Raw genomic sequence first — 19,300 nt, 5'->3', positions numbered from 1 at the left:
ACACAAACACACACAAACACTCGCCGTCTTCTTTATTTTTGTGATTTTATATACTTTCCTCTTTGCATTTTGGTAGAAGCAATGACTCAAAAGGAATGAATGCTCAATAAGCACAAGCCGTGTGTGAAATATTCAAATGGTGCCCTATTTACAAAGGCTGGAGAGTTTCTTTCCCACTGCCATCACATGTTTGTTATGTGATATATAAAGAGAGGCAGCGGCAACTCCAGAGACCTCATCCACAGATATTATGCGCCAAGTGGAATCTTTTTATAGCCAGCATAAACACATTAGTTTTCTGCATTAGAATCTACTTAAAAATGTTGGCAGTTGTCAAAGCCTGGACAAAAGACATGTCATGTCTTCCTTTACAGAAGGTGAAAAATGCCCATATGTGTATGTGTGTGTGTGTGTGTGTGTGTGTGTGTGTGTGTTCTGGGTTGAGTGATGTTTGAGTTCAGCAGAAGAGGGTCTGTGTGTACTTATGCAAAAATCAGAGAGCTCCCACACCTGTGTGCAGAAGCGAACGTCTGTGCGTGTGTGTTTTCGGGGCCGAGCTGCCAGACAGCTGCTATCTTCGCGAGTCAGACGGGCAGGGGGAAGCTTGCGAGGCGCACCGATCGTTTGAAGTGCTATTCTCTCCCGGAAGTTCGATCCGCCCGAGGAAATTTGTCATGTTGTCCCACCATTCCGATTCTCTTATGGTGAGGGTTGAGGGGAAAGGTATTTGTTCTTATTTGCTGTCGACATCTCAATACACACACACACACACACACACACACACGCTCGTCGGTAAAGGTAGCTAAGAAATTTGTTTGACCTCGCTGCGAAATTATTTATTTGTCACGTCTCATTTTTCAAGTCAGTCCTTCTTGCTTTAGTCCAAAAATTGCTCCACACAACCTCATTCACTTGTGCTGTATCTCTCCTTGACCACACCACTTCCTCGAGCTAACAACATCTACAAAGGCTTACAGTAAATGCTAGAGGAAGCTCCTGTCAGTCTATCTGAATACCTTTTCTTCCACTGCTTAATTAAAGCCACTCACACTCTTATTATTAACACGACCCCTCTGAGATCCATCAGATTCCCTGGCCGGTAAGCGAAAATGAGGCCGAAAGGGGAAGACGGAAGAAGAGCAAAAGAGAGACATAGGTGACAAAAGAGAGAGAGAGAGCATATTGTGTAGAGACGGAGAACCTCAAGAGTGATTCAGCCATTGTTACTCATCCCCTCCTTTTTGCAAGAGGGCTCATGTCATGAGTATTTTAAGTGCTCTCCATTCCGTTGTTCTCCTTTAATCCTGTTAGATAACTCTTTTCCTCCCTCCTCCTTCTGAGGCTTTCTTTCTATTTCTTTTTCTTTCCTCCTCCGCTCCCTGCTGCCCACTCAGCAAACGGCGAGTCTTATGCTCTCTGCCACAAGAAAGGCTGTAGTGTGCCTAAACAAGGCAGAAAGGGAAACGGGAGAGGAAGTTAAAGCAGAAGGGAAAAGGAAAAAAAGAAAGAAAGAGGAGAGTGCAGGAGAGAGAAGATGACAAAGATGTGGCGGTACTGGTAGGTGGTGGAGAAATCTGCTGGCCGATGCGGGCTCATTTGTTATGAGGAGGGATGAGCGTGGACGAGAGCCAAGACAGTGGCGAGTGAGTTGTGAAGTGGAGCCTGCGCACAGCTTGTAGTTGAGACGTACACGAAAAAATAAGAGTTTGGGCTTATATGAAATGCATGTGATACAGGGAGGTATTGCAAAACTCCAATTTGAATATCTAAAAAGCTGCCAAACACAAAGCGACGTGTAGATATGTACTTTGTATTTCAAGCAAACATACACTCCAAGCTAATGCACACACACACACCACTTACAGAAAGAGAACAAATGTTCTGACATAAAAGTGCATTTTGTAACCTCAAAACAGAGCTGCCTTTTCCCATTCTCTACTTGTTTTTTCATAACATCTGATAAGAGGTTGAATCACACTGGATTCACACTTGAATCCAAACAATACGTGATGCAATGTTTCAAACCTGCCTTGTAACCGCTATGCAAAAAAAAAAAGAAAAAAAAGAAAAAAAATCAGCAACACTCCATCAACCTCACTTGAGTCAATTCTATTTCATAAAAAAACACATTTCCCACAAGCACCACCCTCCCACATCCCCAGCCCATCATTTACATGAGGACAATTACAAATGAGAGAACAGGAGCCTGGCACTGTAGCTCCTTTTTTTTGCCAAGATGAGGTGGCCACTTAGTACAGGTAAGGTGGGGCAGGAACATTCCTGCAGCTTCTTGCATGGAAAAAAATGGGTCACAAGAGCAGGAGAAGAATTCGCTAGACCAATAGCACAGACTAGTGGTGAAGGCTAAGAATTGTATGAAAGCGATTATGGCAAATTTCAGATCTGTGCAAAGGAATATTCAGTCTAATCCAGAAGTCAGCCACCACTGAACATGTATAATTCCTGCTGATACATGGGCAATGCATTTAAGCTGTGCCGTCACCAGCACTTACTTAAACCAGCCTAACCCTCTCATTTGCATTCCCATCACCTGATTTACTTACAGATTCCACTCTTCCTCTCACTGCCAAAGAAATTAATTCAACACAAAGTGGAGGTAGGAGGGGTAAGGCACTACTGCCGGGAAGAATTTGCATGACCTAAAAATGCCCTGCTTCTTCTTCGACTCCATAAATCAAAGGGATAGAGAGAATCCCCCGACGCCTCCATTCTTTGTCCTCAAAGGTGATAAATTGATCCCTGGTTGGCTAATAAGCAGAGGCACAGGGCAGCCCAAACTTCCCAAAGATTTATGCGGCGACAAGTGGATTTATAGTGGCGGAAATGTGAGCGATCTGGAGAACAAAATCTATTTACTTTATTCTTCCACCCGGTACTCATGAGATTTGCGATGGAAACTCCTAGGGGAAACCCGGGGGTGCAAGCATCAAAAAGATAATGCATCAGGACAATAGAAATAGAATATCTGTCATGGAGGCAATGAATGTGATGGAATTACCTGGTTTTGATTGATGAACATGTGTTTCCAATTATAAAGAATCTCAGTCCATGTGAATATGCCCACTGCCCTTGGACGGGGCACAATTCAATACAGTTTTGAGTAGATTTCACTCCTTTACTTTGGCTCCCCTTTCACTAAATACGATCTAAAAACAGAGCTGTTTGCTGAGAATCAATATGACGGACACTTCTTAGGTTTGTCAGCAGTCTCATCAAATGAAAAGAGGGAAGAATGTGGAAAGGCAATCTAACAGATTGCCGCCTTTGCCAGACATAAGAGAAACCTTTTAAGGCAACTCAACCAGTCATCTTAATGACGTGAGGTGATACGGTGACAGGAAAAGCGGTCTTTTAAGAAGATGATCAATGCTATCATCTTCTCCAAAGCTGACTGGAAAAAGGGACTGAATGTAGTGGCGTAGAGTTTCCTAAGAGTGCCAAAGGCAGATGGAGCTACCCCTCTGTCCTTTTTCTTCCTCTCTGTGTCTCTTTATATCTAATTCTCCCACTTTAGCCTTAATGTGTTTTCCCTCTTCCTGTGTTTTCGTGTTGCATCTTCCTGTTTCATACTCGGTTTCATCATCTCATTTTATCTCTCACCCTTTACCCTTTTCGTCTCTTCATACGATATTGCCTAGCCTTTTCTTTCTAGTATGTCTCCTTTACTGCACACCACCTCGCTTCCTCCTCTTTGCACTGACAGCACGCTTATCCTGTTGTGTTGATGAGATATTTGAACGATTAACATTATGCATGCTGAGCAGATTATGATAGCCTTTGGGGAGGAGCAGTTTCGGCATGATGGAAAGTTTCCAGCATGGTAGAGAAAACTCTGCTGATAAGTGGGCTTTAACTGCAGACGAGGGAAAGGTACAAAAATGACGTCTGTACTCACCTATACTCCACCGCCACAGTACTAGTTTTCTGTTTCCTTCATTCCTAAAGAAAGATGGATTAAAGTCAGATCAGTCTGCATCAAAACTGTTCAGCATGTGTGTGCATAGATAAAAAAACAAAACATTAAGCTTCAAAAATTGGACTGTTTATTAAAGGATTAGCAATTGCATTAAGGAAAAGAGAGACGCCAATGGCCAGTTTTCGCAATAAAGCACAGACACATGTCCAGTTTTTCTGCCAAGTGCGCACATAATTCACAAGTAAAAGTTGCTGCTTTATAAGTGAATTTGAAAATGTGTTCGTTTGAGTGTGGATGTAAACACTTCTCACTGTGACAACACCACACGTATAGCAGATGTGATATCCCGTCAACACCAGCCTGACTATTGCAAATCTATGCAAATACGTCTGAAATATCAAACCTCTCACCCTGGGCGTATCTTTTTTCGGTTGCTTGCATGACGCCAATTCTGAATAGACATATGATGTACTATATGACTAATTCCACGTCTGACAGTGACGCTACCCTGCACCACAGAGGCAGCTGTGGGTACAGAGAAAGAGAGAGAGAGAAGGCAGATCACTTCCCAAATGCTCATTTTTAGCTGGCTTGTTTGGGCACAGCGCACCAGAGCTGACGAGCTGAGCACAGAGTTTTTGACACAATGGTGTCAAACTCACGACTGTGATGTTCAGCTCGCGCAAGTGAATAGCATTGCACCTGCTGGTAACATGCAGACACAGACACAAATGACATCAAGTCTGCGCGACAATTAGTGTGGTTGAGAGTGCTGCAAATCCTAATGACTCATTTGCCTTACAATATTGCATTAAGGAGTCTGTTAGGGATGCGTGCATATGGAATCTACCGGAAAAGATGAAACAATGTGGAAATGTTCGAGGTTGTAGGATAATAGCAACAATGGTGGGAGAGTCGCTGTGTCTGGTACAGCTTTTCACTCTTGTTCTAATAAATTATTTAACAGGGGGCTGACTGTTTTCTGTGCCATACTGGGTCAGCACTGTGTTGAAGTCTTTCCCCCCTTTGAAATATTTAACTGTTTTCACAAAAATGTGTAATAAAGTAATAAAATTGAATTAATTGATGTTGCATTAATTAATTAATCTTTGTGGATAAAAAAAGATTAAATGACAAATGTGAAATCTCACGAACGCACAGCAAATTAGCACCTGACTAGTTCTGGAAAACATATTAGCATCTTTCAGCTATTGTTTTAGGTTTTATGGCACCTTTACAGTCTTGACTCACAGTCAACACTCTTATTATCCTTCTTTCAAGTTTCTGTTCTGTTTTTTTTTTAAACGATTTTATAAACCAATTTTACAGTATTTGCTCAACACCAAACTGCAGATTGGCAAGACTTGGAGGTAGTTGCTGAGCAAAAAGTGGAGTGCTTATCATTTAAAGTGTTGGAGGAGACCAAAATAGAGCGAAAACTTACATTTAGCAAGTGGTGGAATGACAAATGAAATCATAAACCAACAGCTTAATCAGAGTCTGCAGTTTTGCGCAGCTCAATGTTTTGTTTTTATGGCCTATGTTTTTACAGTCTTGGCTCACAGTCACTACTCTTATTAACCGTCTTTCAGACAGCTGTTTCAGATAAACCAAATGCATAGTATTTCCTCAACACTAGACTGTTGATTGGAAGTAGTTTTTGAGCAAAAAAAGGAGTATTTATTGTTTAAAGATTTGGTGAAGACCAAAAGAGAGCTTAAACTTGCATTTTCTAGGAAATCGGAAACATGATCAGGCAGAAATCATGTTACACACTTAATACACATTTTTCATAACTTCATGTGTATTTACAATGAATCACTGGTGTGCTATCTTGTAATTAGTATTCAGATTGTATTTTAGTTGACATTTTTACAACTTCCTACTTCCAGCTTTTGCCACAGGCTTGACACTGGTTTTACAGTGCTCTTGCAATAAACATCGGACTATATAGCCGAGTCCATTTCCTGAGCTGTTTGTACAAGCCTGATGGCACCATAATTCCTCTGCTTTGTCAGCAGCAAAATGTGCAGTGAATTACCAGTCATTTATGACTGGGTGAGATCTTTCCAACCTTCAATCATGGCACTAAAAAAATAAACAAATGAGGATTAGATATTTTTTTCTAACTGCTCCCTCTTGACTGGCATTTTAGAAGTCGTGTATGGATAAGTAATATCTTCAACTCCATCTCAACATTCAGGTGGTTTTATGAGTCGAGCTGGTGTCTCTGTTGGTTACTGTTCAGGGGAAGGTCATAAATGGGCGATTTATGTCTGAAGTGCAGCCAGGAATGCTGATGTTACTGTCAGAGAGCAGAGCTACTGTCTGGTTTGGCTCACATTTAATGGAAACTGTAAAGTCCACAACTGCATGTCCTAACTCATGCACTTTTACAGTGTGTGCTCACACAGAGAAGGAGTTAACATAACGGGCAGACAGAAATTATATAGAATGGCATAATAAGACAGATGGAAGATAAATTTCCTCTCTGTGAAGGCAGTAAAAGCAGATTTGACCCTTTCAGCATCTTGCATCACAGTTCAAGTCTAACTTGAAGTCCAGCTGTACCGAGTGTACTGCTGGCACTAAAATTAATCATCATAGTGAGAAATGAGAACACTTCATTAGCTCTCACTGTTCCAGTGGTGTCTGCACTTCTGAAAAAATATTCAGTACAACACAATCTTGACTTGCAACACAATCTAACAATGTGATAAGTACAAGAGTGTTCATTAGCACACCATCAGCTAATATGATGCTACATCCATTACTGTGCCATCTACTTTTCTCACAGCCGTTCTCTGGACTTCTAAACCGCCATTGTTAAGTTATGGGCATTTTAATTGCTGTAGACAGGGGTCCATTAGCATAGCTTCTTGGGTGGCCATGGCCATGTTTCTCTAAATCATTAAGCTAATTATACAAGCTAATTAATCAGTATGCTTGGAATGGGCTGCATGAGCAGACGCTGCTCTTTGTTGGCTTGCATAATGAAAGGAGTCAATTTTTAGATGGGGAGGGAAATGAAAAAAGGGAGGGAGAAAGAAACTTTGATCTCCAAAGTAAACATATGATTTTTGCATATCAAGTGCTTTGGCAACATAGAGAAAAATGTGAAGTAGGATTACAGATGCAAAAAGTCAAGTTAGATTCGCATTTGTAATGCTTTGAAGATGCAGAGTACGACACAGGGACAGTAGATAGGAGAGGCAGTGTACGCCACGGTGTCCGACATCCAATTATCAGTGTCGTTTTCATGCAAGACAAACACAGGCAGAGATCTGTCAATCACCAGTGGTGCTGTGACGTTTGAGGATATTCAGGCAATTTTGTACCCATGTCCTCTACTTCGCTTACTGAAGCAAACATGGACGACTTCATATTTATGTGTGTGTTTTCAAGAATGTGTTCATGCCCCTTGGACATCATTTAAGGCTCCCTTGTTGCCTTATTACTTTTCAGTCATCAATCTTAACCCAGTGGTTGACAAAATCAATTAAACTTCCCTGTATGTGCACTATATAACCATTACAGGCATGTATGTGCATCCATCGGGGACACATTCATGCTTTCTTGTACACAGAAAGAGTAATAGTCAGAAATTGTTACTTCCAAGCAGACATATTCAAACATCTTGATCTCCTGTCTGCAGCATAAGGTGGAGACTTTGCCAGCATTCCTGCAGGAGTCTATTTTTAGCAGCTCTCAGTATGCACAATGGAGAATCACTTCCTCAGAGTACATGAAGCATGTTTACAAAGGGCAATGCTGATAACACAGAAATGCATAAAGGCTGCAGTGTGCATTAGTTCATGCTTGTCATCTCAATGTGTGACTGTGTGCACAAACTCGGTGTTATATCTCCAGTAAAGTGTTTAGCGGTGAATGGAAAATGATACACAATACAAAAGCATGACACATCCTAACCTCTTCATCTCTTTGCTTTCAGGGAAATTCTGAGGAGTTCTGTTCTTTCATCACTCTGGTTCGAGGCAGCAATCGCGATCAATTATTCCAAACTGGTAAGAGTCAATTTTTTTTGATCCAGAAACATCCATCCATCCTCTATACACCGCTTTATCCTCATTAGGGTCGCGGGGGGAGCTGGAGCCTATCCCAGCTGACTCGGGCGAAGGCAGGGGACACCCAGGACAGGTCGCCAGTCTGTCGCAGGGCTACATACACAGACGAACACTCACACTCACATTCACACCTACGGGCAATTTAGAGTACTCAATTAACCTCAGCATATTTTTGGACTGTGGGAGGAAGCCGGAGTACCCGGAGAAAACCCACGCATGCTCAGGGAGAACATGCAAACTCCATGCAGAAAGATCCCAGGCCCACCCCGGGATTCGAACCAGGGATCTTCTTGCTGCAAGGCGAAAGTGCTAACCACTAGCCCACTGAGCAGCCCGATCCAGAAACAAACAACGCAAAAAAAAAAAAAAAAAAAAAAAAAATCTCACTTTATATTGTGTTTTCAATAAAATACTCCATTGATGACAAATCTTTCAAATATTGGTGCACCAAATAATATCAACAGGACAAAAATGTCAAACCGTAGAAATCAAATCAGGGATCAGACAACAAAATGATGTTAGCAATGATTAAGGTACAGAAAGACTACATGTCTAGATATGATCTATTGTTCAGTGGCAATAAATCGGTTTCTAGACTGTCTGCCTTTTATTATTGATATAAAGTAATACGTGGCAAACAAGTTAAGTTTGATTTCCTTTTTGAATCAAGTTGAATGCTGCTCAAATTGTCAGAAAGAAAATGTCTTTTTCACGATCTGTATTTACAGCATTGTATTGTAAGCTGTAATCATATTTAGGTGAAAAAAAAACAACCATTTTACTCAGTGACATTCATAGATCACATCCAGTGATGCTGCTGTTTGGCTACTGTACTGGACTGATGCTAAACTGCTTGAAAGATAGTAGCATTGCTCCGTATAGCATAATGACACACATAAAGCATGCTAATGGTGCCCTCTGGAGTGCAGGAATCTCAAATGCTGCTGCAGCTGCTGCTCCACTGTTTTAAGAACAAGCGTGTTCTCACATTAGTGTAGATGACGCACCCACTCACAGCGTTTAGATAGAAGACTGGCAGGTGCTTTTAGTGTATTGTGGCACTGTTAGTACACATTAGCTAATTACAGTGAGCGACCCAAATATCAACACACTGAATCTGCAAAATCCTCTGCCGTCACAGAATACAATTGTACCATTTGCTTTATGATGTGTTGTTATATATAAAGTAGTTCTTGAATCTACACTCATAACTTCCCACGACCACAAATGCTCCAACATACTGCGATAAATCAGCATGTCTCAAAACGTCTTGCTATCATTATCATAACGGTGTTCTAGCTGGGATAATTAAAAGTGTAGTTCATGTCCTTTGGAACTAGAGTGAAGTTCCCCTCTATCACAGTGGTGTTTTTCAGATCAATGAGCAGTGCTGTGGTTTCCCCCAGAGGACTTGCGGGTGCAGCTGTAATTGGAGCGTTTGTGTTGCTGCGAGTTACTGTTCCCTTGGCAGGGGCCAGCATACACCAGAACATTCTTCCACATGTCCATAGGATTTCCAGTGAACTTATCAAATACCCCTTTCAGGGATGTATGATGAGATGAAATGATCATAATATTCTCCTTATTGAGAGATCACCCTCATTTTTTAAAATTTCTTATTCTTACTGGCAGCCTCAAATAAATTACTGTGTTAAATAGACGCGTGCTGATGCTAGAGGGGGTATTGATGCTTTTCACTCAGAGAATGTCGCCCTTACTATATGATGCCTTGTGGCAATTAGTGTGAACATTTGTAAAAATTTGCCGGAGACACAGGTGGCCAAGTGATTTAAATTCAAGATGACAGCGACAAATGTAGCGTCAGTGGAAAGGCAAGGCAAAAACAGTTAAGTACAGATAAGTGAGTTAGACTAACTTTGCGCTTGAAGTATTGTAATAGACAGCAGCAGAATTGTCACTATCGCCTAGTCTGTTGGAGGCTATTTGAATGCCCTGTTCAAGAACCATTAAGGCATTAAATTTAAATTGAATTTGCTGTTTCTTTGTGGAGAGAAAGCCCTAGCGACACTCGTTAAAAGATGTTGTAGTGCATTTTACCGAAAATGGTGGGTACATAGGTGCCCTGCACCTGTCAGATGGAGTTGTGTTATATATAACAGAATTCACAGCAGTAGGTGACCTGGTTTAGAATAGCAATGAGTCTGATAGCCAAAAAAAAACAAAACTTTCCAAAGTCTACTTCCTAAAACTGCTTACAATAAATTTGAAGTGACCTGTTAACGCTGAAAATTTATGTCTTTTTAAAGCACAGAATCCCCACATTGGGGCTATGATGAAAGATGGCTCCTGAGCTTTATATAGTATGAAGTATAGAGCTAAATTTCCATTTAATCTCTTTGAGTAGAGGCATTAATGTTGCCAGGTATGAGTTCCTTCAGAGTAGGTTAAGGGTTACTTGTCATGTTCAAGGATACTTTAGTTGGTATGGCCATCAATAGAGTTCAGAATATACCTTCCATCGCAAAATGTGACTGACTATTGGCTCATCTGCTGCCTCAAAAGGTCAGGGTACCTGATATTATTGTGTTTCCATGCTTATTAAATTTGATATATTGTTTTATGGCCAGCATTGTGTGTGCATCTTCGCATCCAAGCATGTGTTGTGGGCCAGCCCTGGCCGTGATGATTTATTACACTGCTTGAAGGGATTTGTACTTTCATGAGGTCACATGAGGAACATGCCAGTCAGGCGTAGCAGTACACTGCTCTCTTTGGCTCTGCTGGCGATGGGAAGCAGGCCAAAACAGCTAAAACACATTCCAGTTTCCAGCACATATTCAGGTATACGACTAAGTATACAGCCACTGAACACAAACACGCAGGCATAAACACAAACACTGTAAGCCAGCTTAATACTGCTTTATCAGCTGCACAGGAGGAAAACGGTATGCAAATACACAGAAGATATTCCAAAGGCACGTCAGATTTAGGCCCGTCTTTAATATGTTTTCTGACAGGTTAATTCTATGCAAATATCACTTCTCCAGTTGAAAATTGCTGAGGGTATTTCTTTAATAACACTATGGGAATGCCACCAAGATGCAGAGTGGAGTATTTTAGAGTGACCTTGGATGATTATTTTGAACCTAGGGGTAGTGTATCTGTTTGTTTTTTTAATTATTATTTTATTTTCCAGTGCAAAAATAAGTCTGCAGGAGCAAAAAAAATAGTTCTAGTCATTTGCATTTTCAGACTTACAGTGAATTGCTGTTCAACAAAAGTTGGTATACGATTCCTGCCACTCAGATTTCATTGCCAACAAAACCTTCATTTTCATTTAGTTTTCTATGTCTAAACATTTAGAAGTGTAAAACAAAAGTAGTGAGAACATGACTATTGTTACCAAACCTCTATGTTTCAGCCCTCTAGCCATCTATTTGGTTCTCTCCATCTCCCTGTGCTCACATATACTGCATTTTAACAGCCAGTTTCTCAATAAAACTGTTCTCATATAAATCACTTCTGTTTCTGTAGTCAGACAAAGGATGAGGTTGAAACAGCGACTGAAATGCAGCCCATTTAGACCAGTAGTCACTTTACAGTCATTTCCCAGCCATTGTTCTACACTGTTAGATAGCTATGCAGAGAATTTAACCACATCTACGTGTAAAATGGTAATTCAGATAGAAAGTTAGAAGTGCCCTATGTAGTATCACACACTCAATAATGTCTAAATCAGCTGCCATGCTGCTGATCACTAAACAGAGAGGATGCAGAGAGAGTTTTCTTCCTGAAGGGGCGCAGACAGCAGTAGCTCAACTGTAATTTTAAGCTACAGTCCATGAAAAACCCTGATTAGGGGTAAACAGGGCTAAAACCAGGAGTTATGCGGTGAAATTAATCACTGTGGTATTTTGAGCTTGACATATTGAAAGACACATTCTGGAGACATGTGAGACTTTCATTGACTTGCTAAATAGGTGCACAACATAGGACCTTTAAACCTGTCGAATAGCAATGATCTATTATATTTTACTGCTTTGTTCTTCTATGTCTGCTCTCAAGTGTTTGTTGTCATACTGTGTCGCAGTATCAAAACTGTGGGTAAAGGTGGATGCTTGAGAGACAGCACATCACAACAAAAAGAAGAAAGAAACTGAACATGTCAAATATGACATATCGGCTTCTGCTTTTTTCATAGGCACCTTTTTACCCGCTCTCTTCCACGGTCAACAAACAGCTGCATTCTTGAAAACAGCCTATGCAAATCATACTAATATTAGAAACACAAACAGTGATGTTTTTTGCTTTCAAACGATGGACTAAGTCTGTCTGTAAACAGTTTGTTGATTTTGATGCCGTTAATGACATGGTGCTAGAGACCCATGTGGCTGTATTTCAGTGATTTTGAAGCCCAAACTTGACCCTGCTGACTTTTGTTTATCTCCTAGGTGGGGGCAAAGGGGGCATTAATTAGACCGGTGTGTCGGCGAGGTAAAACTGCAGCATCGGGCAGCATGTTGGCACCTGCATGAACCCGGCAGAGAAGCCTCAGTTCTTGGTAAGTCACACAAGTGTTCTTTCAGATCCAATAAACCACATAGTCAATAGGGCAGCTGCTTTCCTCAGACAAGATTTTCCATATTAATCTTATAACCTTTATGACAGCTAATTCATTTATGTGTTTATCTTATTAATTCTTGTGGGGGGAAAAAAAGAGCTTAATTGCCAAATTAATGGCAGAATTTTTCTCATCACTGTAAGCTGCTATTAAGAGAAAAGCTGCTTTCAGAATAAACATGAACAGTGCTCATTGAAAAACCAAAGAAAAACAGTGGAGCAGACTCTTTCTCAATTGAGTTGTAGCTTTTGAATGCACTGCAAATCATTTTCAGTTTCCCTGCTGCCTTAAAAATGTGAGTTAACTGTACTGTAGTAAGTGTATAGATGTAAGGACCGATTTCAGTACTAATTTTTGCCATGGCTGTCAAATTGTTTGGATTATTATGAAAAAAAACCAACCATAAATTAAATTAACATGTATTAAAGACACACTGCAAGCGATTTTCTACTATATCCATTTAACTATAACAACAAGGGAAGTTCTGCTTTGTGGGTGCTTTGTTTCTTGTAGACTTAATTTAATGAGTTGAGTAAGATCCTTGCTGTTCATTCAACTCACATAATGTGTCACATTATTAGAACTCATGATTTTAAGCTCTAAAGTGATGTGGAAATCAAAATAAACATTTTAAGTTAATTTAACTTGAAATTAGCAGAAGACATATGTTTATGTTAACTAAACTAGAAAAGATGAGTTGATTTTTCTGAATTCCCTCATGATATTGCACATAAATATAAACGGAACATTATTTTTGATATTGTGAGTGACATAACCATGATGTGCTCTAAGAACTGCTGTGTTAGTCCACGCATTTATATGACAGTTCATATAAAACTAATTGGATTCATTTAGCAAATAAATCTGTAAAAAAAATAAGTTGCTGTTTACTGTCTTTGAAGGTGCTGGTGTGGCAGTCTTAAAGTGACTTCAACACACACAGCAACAATTTGAAAGGAAAATGAATTCAGATTTACTACAGTGATTACCACAATTATCTGTAATGGGAACAATTTGGAGCTCAGAATATTTACAGGAGGAAAATAAGACTCTAGTTCACAGGGTAAGCTCGCACAACTTTAACTGGTTAAATAATAACAGCAATAATAATAATTAAAATAATGATGAATCCCTCATTGACAGTGTTTCCAAATGAGTGAAACATCTACAATTGAAGCTCCTTATGTCTATGTGGGTAATAACAGTGTTTTGAGACAAAAAAAAAAGTCCTTTTATATTTGACAGGTTGTAGAATTTCCATTAGACAAACAGCTACTTATGATGCCAAATGGGGCCACACTCAACAAAGTCAGTGGCAACACTTGAAGATGGTTACAAGAAAGTATAAAGTTGTGTGTCATCTGCACAAAAGGATACATCAGTGCTGCAAAGAGATACTGAGTTAGAGGCCTCACAGGAAAGCCTGTTTGACTGGCATATTTAATAACTCTGTCTGAAATTAGCACGGAAAAAAAAATGCAGCCAACTCTTTTTGGACCTCTCTTGTTGAGACGAACAGGCGGTGGTAGCACGGGGTGATGTTAAAATTTGGCAGTCAAAATAAACAGCTTCCAGCAGCCTTAAGTCTGTACATAAAGTTACAGAAAGACACTGACATATTAAAATATTATGACACAGATATCATCTTGTACGCAGTCTTCAATCACTGTCATTTTGATAAAATATGGTGGCCTATTAAAATGCTATACAGGCAATATGTGATCTCTGTCTATGATTTCATCTCTTATGTGAATTCTCATGGAAATCAGCATCAAATCAGTTTGCTGCCGTATATAAATCAGCTGAGGTACCTGTCTCATTTTAACTGCACAAATACATAAAAAGCATTAATAAACAGATAGTTTAAAAAAAAAAAGCAAGACAAAAGCTTTCAGTATTGATCTGTCAGATAATTAAACTGTCAGGACTGAAACATATCGATTTTGTTGAAAGAATCCTCACATCCTTGGCATGTTGGTGTTGCTACACTCTTTCAGAATTAAAGCAGTTCAACAATAAAACACATTAGAATAGAATTGTAATGTACTGTATGCAGCCTGTCTGGCTCATAAATGTCCCCACCAACCACCCAACACATGTTATGTTAACAGATTAAAGCTTCAAAATCAGGCTAATAAAATTCAGACATCTCCAATACAACTAAAAGTTTCTATCAAAAGTCAGATTAGTGACCTGAAGCCATACAGTTGCTGGAGAGTAACCAAAAACTCTAAAAACTGCAACCACCTTGATGTCCCAATGCTATTGTTGCCCTGATCTATTCTGCGCAGGCTGAGCGGATTTCGAACGAACCTTACATCATCTCACTTGCCCCCATCATAATTGCTATGACCACTAGAGGGCAAGAATGCAATCAATGAATGTTTGCACAAGCAACTTTTGGGGTTTTATGGGAGAACGGTCTCATTATTTCTGGTGTTTTTAAAGGATCCATGAGAAATCACCATTGACTGACATCTATAGATAAAACATTTGATGATACACAGAATTTTATCACACATCAAAACCTCAAAGTTACATTCCAGTTTTTAGTGCTATGCAGCCACCTAAAATAATCTGTTTATGGCATTGCGGGGTTTTACATTTGCACTTCATTAAATGGCTTGCATCTTTAAGAGAGCTCTATCAATAGAAACAATTTGATGATTTTTTTTTCCTCGTGTCCATTAAAGCCTCCTCCTCCACACTGGAAAAGATTTTTTTTTAAAACCACAGATTGAAGCATTTACTTTTTATGTGATGCCTCTCTGAGGACGGAGAAAGTAAATTAGTTATGAAACAGCACAAACAAGCGGCACAGAAAAAAGAAAAGGAATAGGGAACACAGAGGGAGAGGAGACTGGATAGGAAGAGAGAAAAACATGACAAACTCAGAGTTCAGATTGAATTGAAAAGAGTACTAGGACAGAATAAGACAAAAGACACACAACAGAAAGGATAAATGTCCACTTACTGTACGAAAACGCATCATCTGTAATTTACGGTAGTTTAAATGTCAGATGAACACACCACTTAGCTGAAAATGTAGTATGGCTATAAAAAGTTTAAAACTGCCTCTGTTGCTGGAGGCATCTTTGTCATTACAATCTGTCAAAATGTGATCAGACGAAACTTCCCAGTTTTATTTCCCAGATTTGACTAAGGTATGAAACACTAAAACCTGTTCTGAGAAGAGAAAATCCCTGACCTGAGCCTTTGCGGTGATGTAGCTGAGGAAATACATTCAGCGGCGTATAAATATTGCACAGTGAGTACATGGAGGGCTTTTTGGCCAATGAATTATTACAAAGTCCAGTGGCTTCATGCCAGCCTCAGAGTATATCTCGCTCAGCTTCACCCTGCAATAAGCTGTGGCTGGGGAATTGTGGTTATAGGCACGCTGCAAATAACTACCAATGATACCAGGAATCCATCACACTCATCCCAGATGCTGTGTGCTTACACTTGAGCAGACTCAGCATCAGACAGTTAGCGGGAAAGAAGAAAAAAATAGCGTAAGAGTAAGGAGTGAGCATTGGAGTGCAAGAAATGTCATGAAAACTGTGTCCTATGGTAAAAAAACAACAACAACAACAACGGCACAGGGTTTTAGTGGTATTTGACTTGAGAATCAAAAGCACTGCAGGGTATTTAGGCATTTTCTGTGTGTCAGGAGGAGGCATGAGTACGAGGGAAAATGTTTACCTGGAAGTTCACCTCCAGGTTGCTGTGATAGATGGTTTATCCCCCAACAGAGTAAAACTGTGCCAACTTCTCTGGCTGAATTATGATGAGTCTATTTTCCCAACATCAGTAAGAACAAGGTTGTGAAATTAGTCCGTCTTGAGATTTTTTTTTTTCCCTGTTAAAATCACTTTTCATTTGCAGGAGATAATCATGTAACTCGGTGGAGCATGAAGTTAATAGTTGATGCATCTGATTGTGGCAATACAATGAGCATAAAAGAAGAAGATCAAAATAAGCATCTAAATTAGAAAAAGGACTTCTGCTCGGCGCACTGCATTGTCAAACCAAAGAAATGTCGGGCAGGTTGGGTCTTTTTGGTGATTAGCAAAAAAGCATAATCCCCAGACTGCTGACATATTTCTTTTGAAAACTGCCTGTCTGAAAAAGACAGATATGCTCGGGAAAATGGATCAAATCTGTTTCATGTCAGATAGCAGCTAGCAGTTTCCCAGGGTGAATCTCTGCTAAGCCACAAACAGACAGGATTAGAGATTGAAGTACTGGCCATAGTAGAACAGGAAAGCACAAAAAAAGGGACAATATTAAATGATTAGTGACAACGTCTGATAAACTCCTAATTAATTACTTCAATAAAATACATTCTGTTACGCTGTGCGCTCTGTGACTTTGAACCTGCGGGGTTGTAAGGAGAATGTGTTGTGGGTTCAAGTACATAGATTTTCCCTAATTTGTGGTAATGAAACTGCTAATTCCCAAACATTGAATAGCTGTTGTGATTATGAGAAAAACACGCATAGAAAATTCATTTTATTCCCACTGCAAAAGGAGGAATAATTTGCAGAAGAGCCGGTGTCTGTGTGTGTGTTTAATGAAATGCATGGATTTGTCTCAAGGCACTATGGATGAGGTGTTTAAGTCTGGTGCATTTTTCATGACCATTAACTGCACGCTGGCTGCTTGTTAGTCATGTGACAGGTAATGGTTCTGCTGCCTTCTCAAATGTACTGTAAGGTCTCACTCTGGATGCAAACACATATAAATAAGCGCAAAAACACAGACAAATGCAGCAAAAAGCAGAATTCGTTATTGCTCAGAGATGATTAATCATATTGTTTGTCTTTGCGTATCGTAGTGTAAACAGCTGTGCATATGTAAAACAGTCCTCAATGAGAAGTGAAGGAGAAATGCTATTACACATCTCCTTTACTGTTTGCATTACATGAAAATGCAATCTTAGCAGTTTGAAATTACCCAGGCTTTAAACTTTAATTATCAGATTTATCCATTTGGTTGTTTTATTCCAGATAAATTACGTTGTTTTTGCCAGTTTTATCCAACATGAAACAACCACAAGATGGTGCTATGCATCACCATTTGCCTTCCAAGACTTCCACCACAATAAGTGGCTCCATGTGAGGGCTTGTGCTACAGTTTGCATCATTAAAACGGCCTCCTTCCATTCACTTTGATTTGCTGTTCTACAGCTTAATTTACATGAGAAAATTCGATAAATATTGATCTTTTATCACCGGGGTAGGGTCTGTTTTTACACAAAACTAAGTGAATTTTCTCACCTTCTGCACGAGGTACGTCAGTGTAAGAGTGCATACACAATTTTTAGATTGAATGTCTGTTGCGTTACATTGCATTTATTTTCCTAATTTCCATTTTAAGGTTATTTCAGAAAAAGGTAGACACTGATTCGAATTCTGAAGGCTCTCTCGAGGGACATAAAACTTGGCTTCTAAAGAATGCATTGCAAAAACAACAAATGTGACACAAACATTCACAGGAAACCAAGAGACTTATTTCAGTCAGTAAAGATCTTGTTAAATCTGGCATAATTAAGCAAATCACAATCATTAAAAGGGAAATGCATGTATGCGTACAGTACTGTGTATAGAAGCGGCATGGTGATAAAACTATATATTGAAATTACAGTAAAGTCCAGTAGATGGCAGTCTGTCAATGCAGAATCTTTGCACTCATCTACTCCACAACCACAGCTCTCCTAGTAGGTGTGCCTCTCATCATCATCATCATCACCACCATCATCATCATGAGGAGAGTTTCCTTACTTAAGTCTTCTCTGCACAGTATGACGGAAAAGTGACAGCGGCAATGAACTTTTATTGCTGCTGTAATGAAGTTACACATGATATTTGGACGTGAAATATATTTAAAGAAATGGATTAATGTCTGCGTGAGAAAGTCACCGCTTTCTCTCCATCACACACACCTCTGCAGTGTTTTTCCCTCCTTCATTTTCTCCCTTTACATCTCTCTGTAGCGCTCCATCTCTCACACTACGAAGCCGAATGGCGTCACCACCCACCACACACACACACGCACACACACACACCACACACCGCACATCACACACCTCCTCACCATCTGTCTGTGCAGCGGCCCGTGTCTCTTGCACTGGGAGCAGTTGGGAGCAAGAGAGTGAAAGAGAAAGTGTCTCTTGGCTCTCCTCTCGTCCTGAATCGCACTTCCTCTCTTCTTTCTCTGCTGTGCTTTTGTCTATCAAATGGTCTCAAAGCATCACCGCCGAGGGCTTCCCTTCCATTGTAGCATATCCACACTTTACAGTTACCAAAGGTCATTTTGGCAGCGTTCATTAGCTGCGGCGCACATCTGTTGAAGCCCGGTAAGAGGAAAAATAAACATGCTTGATTAGCTTATGTATTAGAAGTTGCAAATTTGATACCACAGATGGCAGAATTACACCCACCGTGCCTTTGCTCGGCTAAGACAAGAGGAATCTGTACATTGTGGGATACCATTTTCCCCTTGCCAGAGCTGTGAGCAAGCAGAGTGAATTTCTCTGCGTGCTTTTTGATTATCTTTAACAGTATGGGTTTATACTGTACACGTAAAATACAATCCACAAAGCCCGATTCACAGTATCTGCCACACACAGTATGATTAAGATATCACAGATACAGGCTGAGTAGGTGTCATAACTGCACCCGCTTCCTCTTT

General features: G+C 40.0%; 1 protein-coding gene across 1 annotated transcript in view; it reads left to right on the top strand.

Annotated features, from left to right (window-relative positions):
• Positions 1-19,300, top strand: part of LOC110949394 (protein tyrosine phosphatase receptor type D) — a 376,478-nt gene that overhangs the window by 137,038 nt on the left and 220,140 nt on the right. Inside the window, 2 exon segments of the mRNA XM_051944213.1 lie at positions 7,890-7,962; positions 12,435-12,544. The gene's annotated coding sequence lies outside the window, so the exon portion shown is untranslated.

Source organism: Acanthochromis polyacanthus, chromosome 23, assembly GCF_021347895.1.
Source record: "Acanthochromis polyacanthus isolate Apoly-LR-REF ecotype Palm Island chromosome 23, KAUST_Apoly_ChrSc, whole genome shotgun sequence".
NCBI classification, from domain to species: domain Eukaryota; kingdom Metazoa; phylum Chordata; class Actinopteri; family Pomacentridae; genus Acanthochromis; species Acanthochromis polyacanthus.
Note: the sequence above shows the minus strand (reverse complement) of the source record. Positions and strands in the feature narration are given on the sequence as shown.